This window comes from Gossypium hirsutum, chromosome A10, assembly GCF_007990345.1.
Source record: "Gossypium hirsutum isolate 1008001.06 chromosome A10, Gossypium_hirsutum_v2.1, whole genome shotgun sequence".
Classification (NCBI taxonomy): Eukaryota; Viridiplantae; Streptophyta; class Magnoliopsida; order Malvales; family Malvaceae; genus Gossypium; species Gossypium hirsutum.
In genome coordinates, this window is record NC_053433.1 from 66,317,004 (window position 1) to 66,332,179 (window position 15,176).

Sequence of the window (15,176 nt, forward strand, 5' to 3'; positions counted from 1 at the left end):
ATAAAGTTTAAGGGAAAAAATGTAAATTTTCCAAAATATGATTTTGAGTCAATTTGAATAATGTGAGTTCTAAATAGGCTATATTTGAAATGATAGATCAAAGAAATCGAGATTCGGGTTAAATAGGGAAAATACAAGTTTTGGACTAAAATGGTAATTTTGTCATTTCCGTATTCGAGGTAAGTTCGCGTGATTGAATAAGCATATTATTCATGTTATTATTGTTAAATGGTAATTTTGTCATTTTCGTATTCGAGGTAAGTTCGCGTGATTGAATAAGCATATTATTCATGTTATTATTGTTATACATGAAATATATCTTGCTATGATTGTATTGAATTTGATGTTAATGGACATTTGATGGAAATTGACATTTTAAATGAAATGAATAAGTTTGTATGAAAACTAGGTGATATGTTATTTTTGGTTGTATGGACTAATACCCAAATAAACATGAAAATGTGTTGAATTGAATGTACATTGCATGATCATCTATGCATATTGATATACTTGATGAAAAGAGAAAATCCTAGTTGAATAAAAAGGGATATCCGATGGATAAATCATTGTTTACATGACATGAGATCCTGCATGTATTGCAGAAAAGGATTTTGCCCGGACAGGTAATCCATTGATCTCAATATAGAAAGGATCTAGCCCAGACAAGTGTTCCTCATGTGATCGAGCCTCCTGAAGAATATGGGTGCATTAAGGACTTAGCCGGGACGGGTAATTCGATTAAGGACTAAATTTAGCCTGGACTGGTAATTTAGTTTCGAACTTATGAGAGTGTATGCCATTGCAAGGGATTTAATCTAGACTGGTAATCCCGAAACACTTTTTGAGTTATGATACGAGGGATTTAGCCTGGACTGGTAATCCCACCGTAATGAGTGAGGTTCGCGGGAGTGCGTACATGAAATGATCGCTTGCATGACTTGACGATAAATGTGATACCCATCGAGTTTTCGAGAAATTCAACGGGAATTAATATGAGAAATGGAATGGAAATACTTGAAATGATAAACTCATCTAGGTTTAGATGATACTAGTATGATGCATATGATTGTCATGTTTAGATGAGTGGTTGTCCTAAGAGATAGCACAGATACATACTCGAAACCCATGAGAATGTGTTTTCCATGTGAAATGAAATGGACTTGTGATAAGAGTGCAAATGAATGAGTGATATTTATGAGAATAATTTCTATGACACATTTGTGATGGTTACCATCATGTTGCACTAAGACAGTTTAGTACAATACCAGCGGTCCAACTTTGAAAATCTACCAAAAATAGTGGAAATTGAGTTGCAGCTGAGTAAAATGTGAAATTAAAGCTTATCAAGTCTAGTTTCAGATAAAGGAAACTGTGTAAGCAAAGGAATCTCATATGATGAGCTATATGAATTTTTTTGAAATAGGGTCAGAGTGATCTCGGACTCCCCTGTCTTGATTTTGGAAAATTATTAAAAATTTTAAAAAAAATGATTATGGGTTATAATTTATATTCTTAAAATCCTTAAGCAGTCTATTTTCAAGGGAAATAGACAGAAGCATCATCCAGGTCCATTACTATGAGATAATTAATTTATTGTGAAGAGAGGTTAGAACTACTAGACAGTGAAACAGAGGTAACTTTAAAGAATAAACTGTACTTACTAGAAAGACCAAAAATTCTAAAAATTTTATGGTAATACGATATATGAGCCTAGTTTCAAGGAAAATTAACAATTCTCAATTTGAAGTCCCATAGCTCCAAATACGAATAATTTAGTGACTATGACTCAGGAAAATAGCTTGACTGGACTTTGACTAAATAGAAAGAATTTTAAAAATAGCATGTTATCACATAGCTTATTATTTTTTATGCGAGCTTATTAAGCGTAAAGCTTACTCCCTCCTTTCAATTTCCTTAGCATTTTCAGGTCGACTCGGGGTTGGAGATTGTCAGAGGAAGCATCACACTATCGAGACATCTTCATTGGAATATTAATATGTTTATGCTAGTGATTCCAAGTGAGTGGCATGTATAGGGACTTAGTTTTATGATAGATGTTGTTATGAGTAGCCAAATGTATTGGCTTATAATGATTCGTTGTATATAGACATGAGATGTGGCCTATAATTATTATGGCTCGTAAGCCTATTTATCCATGATAAGCCCTAATGTTTGTGATGCAGATATGCTTATTGAAAATGCATGTTGGTGTATAACATGTGTGTATGATGAATGCTTCATGACCAATCGAACCGGTCATTACTATGAGAAAATGCATGATATAGGGAAAAAAAAGATGATGATGTTGATTGAACTTGAATGCTCAAGGTCTAATGACACAAGTGATATGTGAATAATTCTAGATTATTAGTACAGGTGGTGCAATAGTAAGATTAATGGTCATGGATGTTTGCATCTAGACTTAATATTGCACGAGCCTGCGAAATATGTGAATAATGACATGTTAATGTTAAGAATATATCTTAATGAAAAAGGTTAAATCATTAAAATGATGCCATGATATGTTTCCTTAATATATGTAATGAATTGTGGAAATTAAGGGTAACACAAAGGCTTGGAAAATAGCCTAAGCGTTAGTCACACGGACGCGGCCATGTGTCTCAGCCGTATGGAGGGCACGGCCTAGCACACTGGCATGTGGCTTGGCCGTGTGGTTCATTTTGCGTGATGATGTCATAATCAGAGAGTTACACGGCCTAAGGACATGGGCGTGTTGAAGACACACGGTCGTGTCCCTGTGTCCACATGGGCATGTGGCTCCGCTTTATGGAAAAATTTCATAAATTTTCCCGAACCTTTCAAAGTTCTCAATTTAGTCCCTAATTACTTTCATACCACGCTTAAGGCCTCGTAGGCCCAAATAAGGGACTTTAAGATAAAAATTGGAAAGTTTTAAATTTGAACGAAATTTTATGTCCCAGTTTTGCTTGATTGTTTGTGTTTAAGTCCGGTAATGCCTTGTATCTTGTCCCGGTGTCAGACACGGGTATGGGGCATTACATTTAGTGGTATCAGAGTAATGGTTTAGTGGGTTCTCGGACTAACCTAGCATGAATGAGAGTCTAGCTATACATGCCACCGATCTGTGATATGTCTCCCAGAGTGAATGAGAACCATCTTGATTGGATAGAGGTACTCTCCAACCGAGCTACACCGACCATGTTAAATGCAATGCTAAGGTATTCGGGTAAAGTATAATCGTGATAAGCCTGGATTCAAAAAATTATGAATAAAAGTTCATGATATATGTGATAACATGTGAGATGAAAGTTCATGTTACGATGAGTACCTTTGCTTGTTTGATGTTCATATGATATTGTGCACTTGACTTGTTTGATTAAGTGAATGTGATAAACAGAAATTCATAAAGGTATGAATAAAGGTTTCCAATATCATGTTATGGATAAAAATGTCATTGTCCTGATTGGACATTAAATGTTGATGGATTACAATGATATCCATGAGTGAGATAAAGGGATATATTGTAATGAGTTTATCTATGTTTAATTGATAGCCCTATGATGTATATGATAAATTTGCGTGAGTGAACATATGTATTTGAGTAAACATATGTATTTGAGTAACTCACCAACCTTATTGATAGAACGAAGGTTCGTATATGCTTATTTGAGTAAGTATGATTGGCAAACTCTCATAGCTTTAATGAATGTGCTAAATTGATTGAATCGAGTTATATGGCTATAAGGATGAAATAGTATCATATATATATACGTATGAGAGACAAGTTAGGGATCTTACGACCCCACCCCCTTAGCATAGTGGTGTTTATAAAGGATTTTATGAGATCTGTGGGATAAGCTCCCAAGTGTGAAACCAAAGAGTTCAACTATGGAACAATTATAAATATGGTCATAGTTTGTGAATGAATTGATAAGTAAAGATAAAACTAGAAAGATATCAGGTTGATTTAAAGATTATTTGGTTTAGGAAATATCATAATGAGAGGAGAAATTAACTTTGTAAACTGACTGATTCACACATGATGTTGAAAGAATGTGGTAACCAGAATTCTTTTGAACTTATTTTCTTCAGTGAAAGAAATAATACGGGATTAGTGATGATAGAAATAATCGAAGGAATAATATTTGAAATGTATGACATTTGAGTGTAACAGCTTACAGTGAGTGGATTATGACTGTCTCTCTTGATATACCCTAAGGATTTATTTATTCTTGGAAGTGTTATTATGACTATCTATCTTCTGATAAATTGCTATTGTACGAGGATGTTTTCTAATCTTGATGTTTGATGAAGGCATTGATAACCTGATTGGTTTATAATCGGTGTTGTTCCATTTCTCTCAAGAATTCTGTTACATTTCGTTTATTGAGACTTTTTGAGAAAACACACGTGACATTATGATTCAGTTTCTTCTAAGAGTTGATTTGCCCGATATGTATATGGAAGGTATATTCTTCTCATTGCATCTATCTTTGGTGGTCAGAATGCTATTTTCTTCTGGATTTCTTTATGTTGGATTTCTATATTCTAGATTTCTCCATTATGGATTTCCTTATCTTGAACTCTTGGTCATCTTTATCTCGTAACTTGTCGAACATGGCTTATAGTTAAAGTATGACCTTTAGATTGCGATATATATATCAAGTGTGATTATGCTTTTGATTTGATCATGGTAATCTGGTGATCTTAGTATTTGGATGTCTCTAAATTTTCGTATAATGATTTAACATTGGTAAAGGCTTAAGTGGTAAAATCTTCGTTTTATGAAATTAATGGCTTAATTCATGATTGCCAATGTTTAGACAGATGAAAACATTGTTAACAGAAGCCCTTGAACTGGTCTAGTCTGTGTTGAGCAAAGACTTCCTGATTTTTAGTGATGTATTGTTGCTTGAATGGTGATGTGTTTTAAGACAACAATTCAAGTGATAGCTTAAAGTATCTAATGTCATAGAAAGACCTGAGTTTGCTACAGTGCAAATGACTTGGGTATTAAAAGATGATGAGATGTTATTGTATGATCCTTGTGTAAGAATATTTGAAATGTTAATGGGATTAAAGCCTAGCATCAGGTTCTACCAGAGTTATCTCTACCAGTATTGACATTAGAATGGAAATAGAGAAAGTTAATATGGATTTTCTTGTCCGGATTATTCCTGTCCTTGAAAGAGGAAAGTGATATGTAGCATGTTAAATGTTTGAGGAGATATGTAAATCATGCTGGTATGTACTGAATTTTCGCTCATCAGGTTCGAAGAATTTCGTGTCTTTATGAATGTTGGACATCTTGAGATTATAGTCTCCACTAATCGGATTGAGATCCGGGTTTCATATCATGATTTCTTGGGAAAGCCAAAGGAGGCTTTGAAATGAAAGGTAATTGAGAGTTGAATTGGAAAATAATCGGACTGTGTCGAATTATAAAGAGTATGAGGCCAAGATGAGCTGGCTAGTTTCAATATTCAAATTTGAAAAGGATTCAGGTATTAATGTATATGTAACATGATGGTATGGATTGGACTTTTGAATACATGAACTTTCTGATAGAGATTAAGTTGTAGTGAAAGTGTTGTAAAGCGAAAACCGCTCATGATTCTTGTTTGTGGAATTTAAAGAGATATGTAGTAAAAGTTCAGCCTTGAGTGAAAGTTCCTTGACACCGATTATAGGATTGAGGAATCCAAGTGAAAAAACCAAAACCACTTTTCTGGTAAGATTTTCGGGGACGAAAATCCCTAAAGGGGGGAGAAATATAACATCCCGATTTTGGGCCTAGTCGAAATAGTAGTTTCGAGACCACAAAATCGACGTAAGAAAATTTATTTTTATTATATTTGTATGGTCTATAATTTCACAAGATGATTTCATGAAAATTTCATTCGAAAATTTTGAAGTTTGGGCACTCAATTTAGTCAAAAGGACTAAATCGTAAAAAGTGCAAAAGTTGAGTTCTACATGCTAGAGGTGTCCAATTGTTATGAATTTTTAAATTGGAGGTCCTTATATGGTAATTAGACCATAAGTTGGTGGACAAAAATGGACATGGTTAGGCATGTTTTCAGAGTTTTTCATTAAGGGCATTTTGGTCATTTAGTTATTAAAATGAATTAAAAACAAAATTAAAAGCCAAATTTTGTCCATCTTTAACCTCTTGGCTGAAACCTGCATGGAGAAACCATGGCAAGGGTTTTTCAAGCTTTCAAGCTCGATTGTAAGTCTGTTCTAGCCCCGTTTTTAATGATTTTTACGTTTTTGCAATCCCCGTAACAAGATCTATCTATTTCTACCATTAATTTGAGCTAGGGTTCATGTTTAAAAATTTACCCATGTGTGACATGCATGCATTTTGATTTCTAATGGTAGAAAATGAGTGTTGGGTGTTAAATAAACGACTTTTACTAAGCGATTTTTGACGAAAACATCCAAAACGACCGTTTTGTAAAAATTGTAAAAATGGTATAAAAAGGGTGTTATGATGAGAATTGTAGTTTTCTATAGTTATGAAAATGGTTCGGTTAGGCTTATAGAATGGGAAAATTAAATAAAAATCATTTTTCGAGCCTAGGGGCAAAAGTGTAATTTCGATAAAGTTTAAGGGAAAAAATGTAATTTTTTCAAAATATGATTTTGAGTCAATTTGAATAATGTGAGTCCTAAATAGGCTATATTTGAAATGATAGATCAAAGAAATCGAGATTCAGGTTAAATAGGGAAAATACAAGTTTTGGACTAAAATGGTAATTTTGTCATTTCCGTATTCGAGGTAAGTTCGCGTGATTGAATAAGCATATTATTCATGTTATTATTGTTATACAAGAAATATATCTTGCTATGATTGTATTGAATTTGATGTTAATGGACATTTGATGGAAATTGACATTTTAAATGAAATGAATAAGTTTGTATGAAAACTAGGTGATATGTTATTTTTGGTTGTATGGACTAATACCCAAATAAACATGAAAATGTGTTGAATTGAATGTACATTGCATGATCATCTATGCATATTGATATACTTGATGAAAAGAGAAAATCCCAGTTGAATAAAAAGGGATATCCGATGGATAAATCATTGTTTACATGACATGAGATCTTGCATGTATTGCAGAAAAGGATTTTGCCCGAATAGGTAATCTGTTGATCTCAATATGGAAAGGATCTAGTTCGGACGAGTGTTCCTCATGTGATCGTGCCTCCCGAAGAATATGGGTGCATTAAGGATTTAGCTTGGACAGGTAATCTGATTAAGGACTGAATTTAGCCTGGATTGGTAATTCAGATCCAAACTTATGAGAGTGTATGTCATTGTAAGGGATTTAACCTGGACTGGTAATCCCGACAACACTCTATGAGTTATGATACGAGGGATTTACCTGGACTGGTAATCCCGCCATAATGAGTGAGGTTTGCAGGAGTGCGTACTTGAAATGATCGCTTGCACGACTTGACGATAAATGTGATATCCATCGAGATTTCGAGGAATTCAACGGGAATTAATATGAGAAATGGAATGGAAATAATTGAAATGATAAAAAAATTTAGGTTTAGATGATACTAGTATGATGTATATGATTGTCATGTTTAGATGAGTGGTTGTGCTAAGAGATAGCATAGGTATGTACTCGAAACCCACGAGCATATGTTTGCCATGTGAAATGAAATGGACTTGTGATAAGAGTGCAAATGAATGAGTGATATTTATGAGTATAATTTCTATGACAAATTTGTGATGGTTATCATCATGTTGCACTAAGATGGATTAGTACAATACCAACGGTTTGACTTTGAAAATCCACCAAAAATAGTGAAAATTGAGTTAGAAGTTGAGTAAAATATTAAATTAAAGCTTATCAAGTCTAATTTCAGATAAAGGAAATTGTGTAAGAAAAGTAATCACATATGATTACATATATGAATTTTTGTGAAATAGTGTTAGAGTGATCTTGGACTCTTGTCTTAATTTTGGAAAATTTTTAAAATTTTTAAAAAAATGATTATGGGTTATAATTTATATTATTAAAATATTTAATGAGTTTATTTTCAAGGGAAATAGATGGAAGCATCATCCAAGTCCCGTACTATGAGATAATTAATTTATTGTGAAGAAAGGATAGAAATGCCAGACAGCGAAATAGGGGTAACTTCAAAGAATAAAATGTACATACTGGCTTGACCAAATATTCTAAATATTTTATGGTAATAAGATATATGAGCCTAGTTTCATATAAAATTAACGGTTCTCAATTTGAAGTCTCGTAGCTCTAGATACGAATAATTTTGTGACTGTGACTCAGGAAAATAGCTTGACTGGACTTTGAATAAATAGAAAGAATTTTAAAAATAGCATGTTATCACATAGCGTATTATTTTTCATGCGAGCTTACTAAGTGTAAAGCTTACTCCCTCCTTTCCATTTCCGTAGCATTTTCAAGTCGGCTCGGGGTTGAAGATCGTCGGAGGCAGCATCACACTATCGAGACATCTTAGTTGGAAAATTAATATATTTATGCTAGCGATTCCAAGTGAGTGGCATGTATAAGGACTTAGTTTTATGATAGATGTTGTTATGAGTAGCCAAATGTATTGGCTTATAATGATTCATTGTATATAGCCATAAGATGTGGCTTATAATGATTATGGCTTGTAAGCCTATTTATCCATGTTAAGCCCTAATATTTGTGATGCATATATGCTTGTTGAAAATGCATGGTGGTGTATAACATGTGTGTATGATGAATGCTTCATCACCAATCGAACCGGTCATTGCTATGAGAAAATGCATGATATAGAAATAAAAAAAATGATTATGTTGGTTGAACTTGAATGCTCACGGTCTAGTGACACAAGTGATAAGTGAATAATTCTAGATTATTAGTAAAGGTGGTGCAATAGTAAGATTAATGGTCATGGATGTTTGCATCTAGACTTAATATTGCACGAGCATGTGAAATACATGAATAATGACATGTTAATGTTAAGAATATATCTTAATGAAGGAGGTTAAATCATTAAAATGATGCCATGATATGTGTCCTTAATATATGTAATAAATTGTGGAAATTAAGGGTAACACAAAGGCTTGAAAATAGCCTAAGTGTTAGTCACACGAGCAGAGACACGGCCATGTGTCTTAGCCATGTGGAGGGCACGACCTAGCCCACAGGCATGTGGCTTGGCCATGTGGTTCATTTTGCGTGATGACGTCATAGTCAGAGAGTTACACAGCCTGAAGACATAGGCGTGTTGAAGACACACGAGCGTGTCCCTGTGTCCACACGGGCATGTGGCTCCGCTTCATGGAAAAATTTCATAAATTTTCCCGAACCTTCCAAAGTTCCCGATTTAATCCCTAATTACTTTCATAGCACTTAAGGCCTCGTAGGCCCAAATAAGGGACTTTAAGATAAAAATTGAAAAGTTTTAGTTTTGATCGAAATTTTATGGCCAAGTTTGCATGATTGTTTGTGTTTAAGTCTGATAATGCCTCGTATCATGTCCCGGCATCGGACACGGGAAGGAGGCATTACAACACGCCTATGTCATCGCCCGTTTCCAAAAACTAGAACATTCTATTTATGACGTCATCACTCATTTAGGGGCACACGAGCAAGGGACACTCCCATGTGCTAGGCCGTGCCCTCCACACAGTTGAGACACACGGCTTTGTCTCTGCTCGTGTGTTTACTACCATGCATGCTAACCTAAAATTTTAGGTGCAAGGGACACATGGCCATACAACACACCCATGGGGACTGGCTGTGTGTCACACATGACCTAGACACATGCCCATGTGTCTACTCATGTGGACCTTATTGGAGGCTATTTCCCAAGCCAATGGTCACCCTCAACATCCATACACATTCATAAACTTCAATGATATTTAACATGGCCTAAATATGTTCATAACCCACCTTGGCATAGTCTTTTGCATTTTAACCTCATCTCATTTGTTAAGCACATGCTAGGTTATCCTTTTTGTATTACGGATTACCATTCCAATAATCACATTTTATACTTGGCTCATTTTATAACTCATTGCCAGTTATGACCTAACCATCTCCAAGTGATTCGGCCACATTACACATATCCATTCATGGTATAACACATTTGGCATCCACAAGAAACATTCACACGTAACCATGCACATTTAGTAGGTTTATAACCTTCATCAAAATGAGCCATACCTCATGGCCATATACAAAATGATGTAAGCATATCATTCAAGCCCTTACTTTGGCTAGCCAAATGACACATATAACAAAAATAACCAAAAATCCTATACATGTCATTATAATGAAATAAAAGTTTCTATATAAAAAAATAAGACAAGTTGATAGTGTGACAAAGCTCCGACCGTCTTCCAACCTTTACGAGTCCTCGAGCTCTGAAAAACAAAGGAAAAGAAACAGGGTAAATGCTTAGTTAGTTCGGATAACTAGAAAATAAACTTACAGATTAATTAACATACAACCATATTAGGCAATAATTCCAACAAGTATGGAATAGTTTCCCTATCACATGAACTCAATCATCAAGTTAGTCTCATATCAATACATCATGTCATTTGTCTTAGATGAGCTCATCAATTCAATATTTCCATTCTTTATTTCTCACATTAATCCCGTTAAATTTATCGAAAAATTCGATGGATAGCCCAATTACCGTCAAGTCATACAAGTGATCATCTCAAGTACGCACTCCCACAAACCTTTCATCTTACGGCAAGATTACCAGTCCAGGCTAAATCCCCCGTAGTATCATCTCATAGAGCATTGTCAGGATTACCAATCCAGACTAAATCTCTTTCAACGACAATTGCTCTCATAAACTTGGATCTGAATTGCCAATCCAGGCTAAATTCAGTCCTCAATCGGATTACCCGTCCAGGCTAAATCCTTACTGTACCCATATTCTTCGGAAGGCTCGATCACTCAAGGAACACCCGTCCGGGCTAGATCCTTTCTATATTGAGATCAGCAAATTACTCGTTTGGGCTAAATCCTTCTCTGCAACACATGCAGGATCTCAAGTCATGTAAGCCATAATTTAACCATCTAATTTTCCTTTTTATTTCAACCGGGACATTTATCCTCTTTTCATTTACACTAGCACGTCTTATGGATTATCATGCAATGAATATATAATTATCATACATTCAAGAACATGCATTTTTAAGTATATTAAGAGTTTACTTCAGGTTATATGAACTTACCTGATGGTCGTTTTGGATTTGTGTCTCAGTTATTCTAAAACCTTTCTTTTTCCATGATCGACCTTCGGAATTAGTTCCTCGGGGTCTATATCAATAAAATTAGACTATTAATATGTCACATTTTTCATTTTAGGATTAAAATTCACCTCCGGGCAAAATGACCATTTTGCCCCTAACTTTTCACAATATTTACAATTTAGTCCTAAGGCTCGTATAATGAAATGCATGTAATTCCTTGGCTACCCAAGCCTTGCCGAATGTTATTCATACTCATGGCAGCCCATGTTTTTCCTTCATTCTATATTTTTCTACCCATTTTCACAACTTTTACAATTTAGTCCTTTAAGTCATTTCTATGAAAAACCACTTAGTAAAAGTTGTTTATGTGACACCCCTAATGTGACCCTAGTCGAAAAGTGGTTTCGGGACCACAAAACCGAGTCATAAAAATAATTAACCGTCATACTTGATGCTTATTATATGTATATATGCATGTGTGAAAATTTCATGTTTGAATTTTGTTAATTGAAAGTGAATTTTAGTAATAGGACTTATGTGTGACACTTTGAAATGTGATGGGTTAATATATAAGGATCTATTAGTGCATGTTATGAAAATAATGGGTTTGCATGTCAAATTTCCACCTATGACAAGTAGTGGCCGGCCATGCTATGGGATGAAATGTATTATAAACATTTTATGTTAGTGTTTTATGTTAGAAATAATAAAATAAAGAACATGGGTAATAAAATAATAGTGGTTAGTAGGGGAGAAACAAAAAAAATAGCTAGGTTGCTCCTCCATTGCCATGACTTGAGGGAGGAAGAAGAAAGTTTGGTTGCTTTAATTTTTGGCTTAGAAGATGGCTAGAAGGAGGAAAAACTATGATTTTAGCTAGTTAGGTAGATGAAATTTCAAGTAACTCGGTAATCCATCGAAGAAGAGGAAGAGGGCTGCAACAAAAAGAAAAATGGAGACAGTTTGCATGTTGAAGGAAACTAAGGATTTAGCTTGTTTAAGAGTTGTATCCTAAGTTGGTAAGTTTTCTAAGCTCCCCTCTATCTTTAACTTTGTTGTCAAGAAAAATGATGATGGATTGTGGTTGGAAGGCATGGATGCGGGTGGTAGAAAAGAAAAGCTCTTTGATTAGTTGTAAAAATTACTACTGTCCAATTTTGTGCCTTCGTTATGCTGTCCAAAATTTGAACAAATTAATGGTTCTATTTTCATGCCGATTAGGGGTTGATAAATTGAGTCTAATGGCTAAAATATTATGTTATTCTTACTAAGTTTCAGTTGTTAGTAGTGACGTAACAATGTGACAATTAAATGCATAAATGATTGCTGGAAACTCCAGCTTGAAAACAAATTGTTCCAGCATGTAAATGCTGATTTGAATGTGCTGTAATATGTGGAGGAATTGGTCTGCTGCATGTTTGAAATAAAAGAAAACAATGGTTGTTAAATAATGCTTGCTATCCAGATTGAAATTATGCTAGAAGGTTGAACAATTGTTGTTCAAATGGAATTTTGGAGTGTTTAATGGACTCCATGTTGCTAAAATTTACATGAATAGAAATTTCTAAGCTTAAATTGTAAAAATTTGAGTTGTGTGGTTTAAATTGTCAAAGATGCATTTGGCAATTGATTATAATTTGTTAAAGGGTGTAAAGTATTGATAGTTCTAAATGGTACATAGTTAAATGAAGATGGAAGCTTGATAAACTTTTATTTAGAATGTGAATTAGATATAAATTAAATAAGCATGAAATCGAATCATGGCATGTTTTATTAAATATGATACATATTGAAATCTATTGTTTTAGATGTAGATTAAATGATATGTGATTGCCAAATGTGATTGTTAAGTGAATAATATTAGTTAAGTACTTAAGCAAATCTATTGTTTTACTTAAGCTTAAGAGCAAAGAGGATCAAAGTCGGATAGGGGAAAAGAGAAAGTAAACGAATAGCCGTGGATATCTAGTCGTCGACCACTTCCGAGGTAAGTTTTAAGTGATTAAACGTTGAGTAAATTCAATTATAATAGGACATGATGAGTTGATTTAATAAGATATGATGTGGCCATGATATGTTCTAAGTTCAAATGGTAAGTTCTTAAGTGTTTGAGCTTGGGAATTTAAGGGTAATTTGAAATAGTCTGCTTAGGACAGCAGCAGTAACATGACTTTAGAAAATCACCATAAATTTATGGATTTGAATTAGAGGCTGAATAAGACATGAAATTTAAAGCTTAATGAGTCTAGTTTCTTATAAAAGAAACCGTGTAAGCAAAGGAATTTCCGATAATGAGATACTTAAAGTTGTGTGAGACAGCGCAGAATGACACTGTAATCCTCTGTTCTGTTTTTAGAAAATCATTATAAATTGTACAAAAATGGTTATAAGATAAAATTTATATTCTTAGACTCCTTAATGAGTCTAGTTTCAAATGAAATCAAATACAGCACATTTTGAATTCTGTAAAATGAGAAATTCTGTAAAATGAAATCAAATACAGCACATTTTGAATTCTGTAAAATGAGAAATCAAATAGGTAAAGTTACCTTAAAAATAGATGCTGATAGCAGCAGTGACGTGAATGTGAAAAATCACTAAAAATAGTAGGAATGGAATTAAATAGTGAATAAATTATGTAATCGAACCTTGATGACTCTATTTTCATAGGAAAGTAACGAAACGATCATATGGACAGTATGTTAAGATATATTCAGGTTCTCGTGAGATAGGGCCAGAACGGTTTCTGGATTCCCTGTTCCGAATTTGGAAATTCATTATAAATTAACCAGAGATAATTATAAGTCATGCCATATATGTACAGATTCCTTTTCGAGTCTAGTTTCTATAGAAACAAACGGCATCAGTATTGAAGCCCTGTACAGGGAGATATCGAAGTCATAATGCGCAAAGGTCAGTGTAGTTGATCCCTGTAACAGGGGAGACTTTGACTAATAAACTGTACTAATTGGCCTGACCAAAAATTCTAGAAAACAATTTGTAGATGCATATATGAGTCTAGTTTCAGGGAAAAATCACGAAACTGATTTTTGAGTTGTGAAACTCAAGATATGATTTTTAAGGTGACAGTGACGCAGTTAGCCAGCTTGCCTGGAAAATTTTAAAATGGATTGTGCAAAGAAGTGATTTAAGTCTGCAAACCCCTCGTGTCCGACTCCGGCGACGGACTCGGGTACGGGGTGTTACAGTTTACCATCCTTTAAACTCTCATATTCCTTCATAAAGCATCAAAACACAAACATATCATGCATGGGTAATTTTTTAAACATGAACTCTAGTATGAGATATGGGTAGAAATAGAAAGAGCATGTTACGAGGATATCAAAAATACGAAGAACATAAAAAACAAGGCTAGGATTGACTTACTATCAATCTTGAAATGTTGGAAAAACCTAGCTATGGAGGCCCTTAGAATTTTGGCAGCATGGAGAAGAAAATGAGCTAATTTTAGCTTGAATTTTCCCTTTTTATTCAGTTTATTACCAAGTGACCAAAATGCCCTTCCTTACTAAACTTCCAAAATTTTCCATGCATGCCCATTTTTGTCCAAAAACTTAAAAATTGGGTAAATCACTCTTTAAGAACCTCTAATTAATATTCCAAAGCAATTTCATACAAATTGCTTCTAGAACCCAAGTTTTGCAATTTATTCAAATTGGTCCCTAATGTCCAATTGGACACCTTGCAGATAGAATTTCTTCATGAAACTTTCAAACATGCTTATTCTTATACCCTAGACCTCATAATGATCATAAAATAATTATTTTCACGTCAAACTTGTGGTCTCAAAGCTACTATTCTGACTAGGCCCTAATTCAGGATGTTATAGTGACAAAACATGTCATTATAGCTAGAAGTTGGGTCATATTAAAGCAGAATGTTATAAACTGAAAAATAAAAGTAGAAGAGCTGCTAAGAACTG